The sequence below is a fragment of the Cherax quadricarinatus genome, chromosome 78, assembly GCF_038502225.1.
Source record: "Cherax quadricarinatus isolate ZL_2023a chromosome 78, ASM3850222v1, whole genome shotgun sequence".
NCBI classification, from domain to species: domain Eukaryota; kingdom Metazoa; phylum Arthropoda; class Malacostraca; order Decapoda; family Parastacidae; genus Cherax; species Cherax quadricarinatus.
Window position 1 is genome coordinate 4477517 of NC_091369.1, and position 9421 is coordinate 4486937.

Sequence of the window (9421 nt, forward strand, 5' to 3'; positions counted from 1 at the left end):
ATGTATGTGTGTGTATGTATGTATGTACACATGTATACACTAACACGTATTAATACAATACAGTGAATAACCAATCCATGTTTTTATCCAAGTATCCTGATACTGCCAAAGATACATGTATGTATAGTGTATATATTCTTAAAATTGCAGCCAAAGATACATATATATATATATAAATATAAATATATATATATATATATATATATACATATATATATATATATATATATATATATATATATATATATATATATATATATATATATATATATATATATATATATATATATATATATATACTTATGCTTGTGACAAGTGTATGTATTATATGCATACATGGGCTGTATGTATTCCATGTATACATCCATGTACACTCTTCTTTCTGGTCACTCATAGTAAGTCTTGCATTTAAAGTATTTAAATATATGTCATGTGTGTTATTACCCCGCTAATGATCCTCGAGGCTCCAGCAGGGCAGAGCCAGGTTATTACCCCGCTAATGATCCTCGGGGCTCCAGCAGGGCAGAGCCAGGTTATTACCCCGCTAATGATCCTCGAGGCTCCAGCGGGAGCCAGGTTATTACCGCAAAGATCCTCAGGGCTCCAGCAGGGCAGAGCCAGGTTGTTACCCCGCTAATGATCCTCGGGGCCCCAGGGGCGAGAGCCAGGTTGTTACCCGCTAATGATCCTCGAGGCTCCAGCAGGGACCGGGTTATTACCCGCTAATGATCCTCGGGGCTCCAGCAGGCAGAGCCGAGGTTATTACCCCGCTATGATCCTCAGGTAGCAGAAGACCAGGTTACCTAACCGTAATATCATCAGGAGAGAACAGAGCCAGTTTTATCCATATCCTGAACTGCCCAAGAACAGTATGTATGTTACTATATTGGCTCCAGCAGGCAGAGCCAGGTTATTACCGCTAAATGATCCTCAGGGCTCACAGAGCATGAAGAGTTATTACAATGATCGTCAAGAAGTTATTACCCTATATCTAGTGAGAAGTTATTATGATCTATCAGCAGGGCAGAGCAGTTATTGCCGCTAATGATCCTCGTATAGACAGTTGTGACAGGTTAGCTAATGTCCTGGGCTCAGAGGACCAGTTATACCCTGCTACGATCCTCGGTCTCAGAGGAGAAGTTTATTAACACGCTATGTCTAGGGCTCAGCAGGGTAGCCGTTACCCCGCTAGATCCTCGGGGCTCCAGCAGGGCAGAGCCAGGTTATTAGCCCCCTAATGATCCTCGGGGCTCCAGCAGGGGAGAGCCAGGTTATTACCCCGCTAATGATCCTCGGGGCTCCAGCAGGAGAGAGCCAGGTTATTACGCCGCTAATGATCCTCGGGGCTCCAGCAGGGGAGAGCCAGGTTGTTACCCCGCTAATGATCCTCGGGGCTCCAGCAGGGCAGAGCCAGGTTATTACCCCGCTAATGATCCTCGAGGCTCCAGCAGGGGAGAGAAAGGTTATTACCCCGCTAATGATCCTCGGGGCTCCAGCAGGGCAGAGCCAGGTTATTACCCCGCTAATGATCCTCGGGGCTCCAGCAGGGCAGAGCCAGGTTATTACCCCGCTAATGATCCTCGGGCTCCAGCAGAGGCAGACAGGTTATTACCCGCTAATGATCCTCGGGCTCCAGCAGGGCAGAGCCAGGTTGTTACCCCGCTAATGATCCTCGGGCTCCAGCAGGGCAGAGCCGGTTATTACCCGCTAATGATCCTCGGGGCTCCAGGGCAGAGCCAGGTTATTACCCGCTAATGATCCTCGGGGCTCCAGCAGGAGAGCCAGGTTATTACCCGCTAATGATCCTCGGGGCTCCAGCGGAGAGCCAGGTTATTCCCCCGCTAATGATCCTCGGGGCTCAGCAGGCAGAGCCGGTTATTACCCGCTAATGATCCTCGGGCTCCAGCAGGGCAGAGCCAGGTTGTTACCCCGCTAATGATCCTCGAGGCTCCAGCAGGGAGAGAAAGGTTATTACCCGCCAGATCCTCGGGGCTCCAGCAGGGCAGAGCCAGGTTATTACCCCGCTAATGATCCTCGGGGCTCCAGCAGGGCAGAGCCAGGTTATTACCCCGCTAATGATCCTCGGGGCTCCAGCAGGGCAGAGCCAGGTTATTACCCCGCTAATGATCCTCGGGGCTCCAGCAGGGCAGAGCCAGGTTATTACCCCGCTAATGATCCTCGGTGCTCCAGCAGGGGAGAGCCAGGTTATTACCCCGCTAATGATCCTCGGTGCCCCAGCAGGAGAGCCAGGTTATTACCCCGCTAATGATCCTCGGGGCTCCAGCAGGGCAGAGCCAGGTTATTACCCCGCTAATGATCCTCGGTGCTCCAGCAGGGGAGAGCCAGGTTATTACCCCGCTAATGATCCTCGGGGCTCCAGCAGGGGAGAGCCAGGTTATTACCCAACAAGTCTTCAGTCCCACAACCTTGATAACAGGTGGTCAGTCCCACAACCTTGATAACAGGTGGTCAGTCCCACAACCTTGATAACAGGTGGTCAGTCCCACAACCTTGATAACAGGTGGTCAGTCCCACAACCTTGATAACAGGTGGTCAGTCCCACAACCTTGATAACAGGTGGTCAGTCCACAACCTTGATAACAGGTGGCCAGCCCCACAACCCTTAAACAGGTGGTCAGCCCCAATAACCCTTGATAACAGGTTGTCAGTTCCACAACCTTGATAACAGGGGGATCATTTCCCCAAAACCCTTTTGATAACGGGTTTCACCCCAAAACCCCTGATAACAGGTGGGTCAGTCCCAAAACCCTTTTGATAAAGGTGGGTAAGCCCTTTAAAAACCTTGATAAAGGTGGTCAGTCTGAAACCTTGATAACAGGTGGTAAAGGTTCCAAAACCCTTGATAACAGAGGGTCAGTCCCAAAACCCTTTGATAACAGGTGGTCAGCCCCAAATTTTATAAAGGGGCGGGCCTCAAAACCCTTTAAACAGGTGGTCAGCCCCAAAACCCTTTTGAAAACAGAGGGTAAACCCAAAACCTATAAAAAAGGTGGTCAGCCCCCAAAACCCTTTGATAACAGGTGGCCAGCCCCAAAACCCTTTGATAAGAGGGGTGGCCAGCCCTAAACCCTTTGATAACAGGTGGCGTTTAAAACCCTTATACAAAGGGGCCATCCAAATCCTTTGATAACAGGTGGGGGGGCCCCCAAAAATTTTAAAACAGGTTTGCCCCAAAACCCTTGAAAAACAGATGGCCAGTCTCAAAAACCTTTTGATAACAGGTGGTCGGGTCCCAAAACCCTTTGATAACAGGTGGTCAGTTCAAAAATTTGAAAAACAGGGGGTCAGTCCTGCCAACCTTGATAACAGGTGGTCATTTCCCCAAAACCCTTGATAAAGGGGTCAGCCCAAAAACCTTATAACAGGGGGTCAGTCCTAAAAATTCTGATAAAGGTGGTCAGCCCTAAACCCCTTGATAACAGGGTGTTCCAAAAATTTATAACAGGGGCAGCCCAAACCCTTGATAACAGGTGGTCAGCCCCACAACCTTATAAAGATGGTCAGTCCAAAACCCTTTTGATAAAAAAAGGGGAAATTTCCTCAAAACCTTTGATAACAGGTGGCCAGCCCCACAAACCTTTGATAACAGGTGGGTCTCAAAACCCTTTTGAAACGGGGTCAGTCCCAAAACCTTGATAACAGAGGGTCAGTCCCACAACCTTGATAACAGGTGGTCAGTCCCACAACCTTGATAACAGGTGGCCAGTCCCACAACCTTGATAACAGAGGGTCAGTCCCACAACCTTGATAACAGGTGGTCAGTCCCACAACCTTGATAACAGGTGGCCAGTCCCACAACCTTGATAACTGGTGGTCAGTCCACAACCTTGATAACAGGTGGTCCGTCCCACAACCTTGATAACAGAGGGTCAGTCCCAAAACCTTGATAACAGAGGGTCAGTCCCACAACCTTGATAACAGGTGGTCTGTCCCACAACCTTGATAACAGGTGGCCAGCCCCAAAAATTTGAAAAAGAGGGAAAATCCAAAACCCTTTGAAACAGAGGGTCATCCCAAACCCTTTGATAAAGGTTTCTGCCCCAAAACCCTTTGATAACAGGGGGTCAGTCCAAAACCCTTTGAAAACAGGTGGCCAGTCCCAAAATTTTTGGAAAAGGGGGTCAGCCCCCAAAAATTTTATAAAAGGTGGCGTCCCAAAAACCTTTGATAACAGGTGGTTGGTCCTAAAAACCTTGAAAAAGGGTGGTCAGCCCAAAACCCTTTAAAAAGGTGGTCAGCCCCAAAACCCCTTTGAAACAGGTGGTCACCCCAAAAAACCTTTTGATAACAGGTGGCCAGCCCCAAAACCTTGAAAAGCAGGTGGGCGTCCCAAAACCCTTTGATAACAGGTGGTCGTCCCAAACCCTTGAAATGGTGGTCTGCCCCAAAACCTTGATAAAAGGGGTCAGCCCCCAAAACCCTTTGATAAACAGGGGGCCCGTCCCACAACCTTAATAAAGGTGGGGTCCCCACAACCTTGTTTTAAAAATAGCCCCACAACCTTATAACAGGTGGTCAATCTCGGTCTGAAAATTTTGGAAAAAGAGAGAGAGAGAGAGAGAGGGGAGAGGAGAGAGAGAGAGAGAGAGAGAGAGAGAGAGAGAGAGGAGAGAGAGAGAGAGAAGAGAGAGAGAGAGAGAGAGAGAGAGAGACAGAGAGACAGAGAGAGAGGGAGAGAGGGGGAGAGAGACAGAGACAGAGACAGAGAGAGTTAGAGAAGGAGAGAGAGAGAGAGAGAGAGAGAGAGAGAGCTTTACATTGCATTAACAATAAGAGAACCACGAGACGAATTGGCCATTATGCCAATTACCAAATTTAATTGGGTCATTTACGGTGTGTAATTACAGAGGATAATTATAGCAGCGATCAAAAAGTGGATCTGTGAAAACGTGCGGATGTAAACTTAGCCGAATTAAATAAAGTTAGCAAGTGATTTTTATGCTGATAATATAGTCAGATATTGTGCTGAACTAATTGTGGTTGTAGGGGTCGAGTCACCGTTCCTGGCGTGTTTATTTGTGTGTGTGTGTGTGTGTGTGTGTGTGTGTGTGTCTGTACTCACCTATTTGTACTCACCTATTTGTGGTTGCAGGGGTCGATTCATAGCTCCTGGCGTGTTTATTTGTGTGTGTGTGTGTGTGTGTGTGTGTGTGTGTGTGTGTGTGTGTGTGTGTGTGTGTGTGTGTACTCACCTATTTGTACTCACCTATTTGTGGTTGCAGGGGTCGAGTCCCGAGTCCTGGCCCCGCCTCTTCACCGGTTGCTACTGGGCCCTCTCTCTCCCCGCTCCATGAGCTTTATGAAACCTCGTCTTAAAACTGTGTATGGTTCCTGCCTCCACTACGTCATTTTCTAGGCTATTCCACTGCCTTACAACTCTATGACTGAAGAAATACTTCCTAATATCTCTCTGACTCATTTGTGTCTTTAACTTCCAATTGTGGCCTCTTGTTTCTGTGTCCCCTCCCTGGAACATCCTGTCTTTGTCCACCTTGTCTATTCCACGCAGTATTTTATATGTCATTATCATGTCTCCCCTGACCCTCCTGTCCTCCAGTGTCGTCAGGCCGATTTCCCTTAATCTTTCTTCATAGGACATTCTCCTTAGCTCTGGAACTAACCTTGTGGCAAACCTTTGCACTTTCTCTAGTTTCTTGACGTGCTTTATCAAGTGCGGGTTCCAAACAGGTGCTGCATACTCCAGTATGGGCCTGACATACACGGTGTACAGTGTCTTGAACGATTCCTTACTAAGGTATCGGAATGCTGTTCTCAGGTTTGCCAGGCGCCCATATGCTGCAGCAGTTATCTGATTGATGTGTGCTTCCGGAGACATGCTCGGTGTTATACTCACCCCAAGATCTTTCTCCTTGAGTGAGGTTTGCAGTCTTTGGCCACCTAGCCTATACTCTGTCTGTGGTCTTCTGTGCCCTTCCCCTATCTTCATGACTTTGCATTTGGCAGGATTAAATTCGAGAAGCCATTTGCTGGACCAGGTGTCCAGTCTGTCCAGGTCTCTTTGAAGTCCTGCCTGGTCCTCATCAGATTTAATTCTCCTCATTAACTTCACATCATCTGCAAACAGGGACACTTCTGAGTCTAACCCTTCCATCATGTCGTTCACATATACCAAAAATAGCACTGGTCCTAGGACCGACCCCTGTGGGACCCCGCTCGTCACAGGTGCCCACTGTGATACATCATTACGTACCATGACTCGTTGTTGCCTCCCTGTCAGGTATTCTCTGATCCATTGCAGTGCCCTTCCTGTTATATGCGCCTGATGCTCTAGCTTCTGCACTAATCTCTTGTGAGGAACTGTGTCAAAGGCCTTCTTGCAGTCCAAGAAGATGCAATCAACCCACCCCTCTCTCTCGTGTCTTATTTCTGTTATTTTATCATAAAACTCCAGAAGGTTTGTGACACAGGATTTGCCTTCCGTGAATCCGTGCTGGTTGGCATTTATACTCTTGTTCCGTTCCAGGTGCTCCACCACTCTCCTCCTGATAATCTTCTCCATAATTTTGCATACTATACACGTCAATGACACAGGTCTATAGTTTAGTGCCTCTTTTCTGTCTCCTTTTTTAAAAATGGGAACTACATTTGCCGTCTTCCATACCTCAGGTAGTTGCCCAGTTTCCAGGGACGTGTTGAAGATTGTGGTAAGTGGCACGCACAACATATCTGCTCCCTCTCTAAGGACCCACGGGGAGATGTTGTCCGGTCCCATTGCCTTTGAGGTATCGATGTCCCTTGGCAGTTTCTTCACCTCCTCCTCATCTGTATGTATGTCGTCCAACACTTGTTGGTGTATTCCTTGCTGGTGTCCCCATCTGGTCTGTCCCCCCAGAGTCCTTCCTGTCTCTACTGTAAATACTTCCTTAAATCTCGTGTTGAGCTCCTCACATCCCTCTTGATCGTTTCTTGTAGTTCTCCACCTTCTTTCTCAGCCTTATCACCTGGTCTCGACTTTTTCTTCTCCTAATGTGGTTATACAGCAGTTTCGGGTCAGATTTGACTTTCGATGCTATGTCGTTTTCATACTGTCGCTGGGCCTCCCCCTTTATCTGTCATACTGTTTCTGGCTCTTCTACTAATCTCCTTGTTTTCCTGGGTCCTATGCCCCCTGTACCTTTTCCTTTCCCTTTTGTTGCACTTAGTTTTTGCCTCCTACACCTCTCTGCAAACCAAGGCCCTGTTTTGGTCTTCCATTATTTCTTTTTCCCTTGGGAACAAAACTTCCTCTGCCTCCTTGCACTTTGTTGCCACATATTCCATCATCTCGTTTACTGATTTTCCTACCATTTCTCTGTCCCACTGAACCTCCTGCAGGAAGTTCTCATACCTGTGAGTCCCCTTTATAGTTTGGCCTGTCCCCTCTAGTTCCTGTACCTTCTCCACTTGTAACTCTACTATATAGTCAAAACTCAGAACCACATACGCTAGCTCCAAGGGGCCCTCAAGGTGATGTCCTCAATGTCTGAACTGTTCAGGGTGAAAAAAGGATCCAGTCTTGTGGCTCATCCTCCCTCTCTCTGGTTGTCCCTGACATGTTGATGCATGAGGTTTTCGGCACCACGTCCATCATCTTGGCTCTCCATGTTTCGGGCCCCCCATGTGGCTCCAGGTTTTCCCCCAGTCGATCTCCCGTGGTTGAAATCGCCCATTACAGAACTTTGCTCTGCTCGAGTGAGCTCTTCTTCCACCTCAGCCAGTGTGTCCACCATCACCCTGTTGTTTTCTGTACTCTCTTGGCCTCCTGAGTTCTGTGGTGGGTTATACATCACTCCAATGACTACTTTATATTCTCCGGGCTGAATTGTACCTACAATGTAGTCTCTTTCTCCAATCATGTCCATGCCTTCCATTTCTCAAATCCCATCGGTGTTTTATGAGCAGTGCAACCCTCCTCCCTCTACTCCTTCTATCTTTCCTCAGGATCTGATATCCTGTTGGGGAAAATTAGCTGTTATTGTCTCCAGCGAGTTTTGTTTCTGTGACTGCTATGATGTCTGGGGATTTTCACTGATTCTTTGTTCCACTCCTCATTTTATTGTTATTCCATCCGGGTTTTTGTACCAAACCTTTAGTTTCTTTTCTATCATTGTGGTCATGCAAGAATATTGGGTTGGGGAGCGAGAGTCTTGGGGGCCTAATGGGGCTGTGGGGATGGGGTTTGTGTTGATGGGGGGGGGGGTCAGAAAAGCCCATAAGGACAGCTGTTAGTGAGGTTTGTGAAGGGGTTGGTGCAGAGGACAGTGAGTGGGTTGTAGATAGGTTTCTCAGTTTCTTGGGAATGTCGCGGGTGAGTCTTTTTGGGGGGAGATTCTGTGGGGTGTGTTCCCTTCCTCCTGTGTCTGGGTCCTGCTCATTTTTATTGCTTCCGTTCCTCCTTGCGTCTCTGTACCCTCTCTTTCAGTGTAGTCCTTTCTTCTTGTGTTCTGTCGCGGTCGAGGTATACTCTCTGGACCCTCTTTGTCCTCTAGTCTTGCTTTCTTGCAGAACCTGGTTCGAACTGATTCTTCCTTTAAAGTTACCTGACAGGCCGTATCCTTCCACTCGCAAGCCACCCAATTCTCTGAAAATTTGTCACCTGGGTCATATTGCTCCCATGATGCCTTTAATCATTTTTTTCCTCCCGTTTTTTTTCTTCAAAGTTGGTCCTTGGCTTCTGGAGCCAGTACACAAAAGACCTCGCCCTTTCCTCCTCCCACTGAGTCTCCATCTGCTTCCTCTGAGGCATTTTATTCTTCCATTGACATAAATTTGCCTTCAGTCCCTGTCATATCTGGGAAAATTCTATTCTCAGTGAACTGTCTTTCCTGACCAGCTGTCCCTTACTGCAGTTGCTGTTGAATCTCTGCATATAGCATACCTTCTTGTCTTCTGGACCCGTCGTTTGATCAGTGTGTTCGTCTTTTCCCTGGCCCCACGTGGGTCTGATAGGGCCTTCTGACGGGATGTCTCCGTTTTTTGCTTTCGTCCCTTGTCTGCCCTGACTTTGAATTTCCTGATGTACATCTGGGAAATTTTCATTTGTCTCTCTAATCTGTTTCCCGGCTTTGCAGTTTCTCCCTTTTAAGCACTGATCCAGCTTCCGCTAAGACCTGTACTTCCCACTTCCTGCACTCTTCAGTTATCCGCTCCTCCATTTTCTTTTCCAAGCTCTACTATCTTCCTTCCCCCCTTTTCCTCCTTTTTTTTTTTTTTTTTTTTTTTTTTTGTGTGTGTGTGTGTGTGTGTACACCTATTTGTACTCACCATTTGTGCTTCAGGGCAATTCACAGCTCCTAGTGTGTTTTGTGTGTGTGTACTCACCTGTTTGTAGTTGTTGGGGTCGAGTTGCGCTCTTGGCACCACCTGATTTCTGCTGCTTGCCACCAGGTCCACTCTCCGT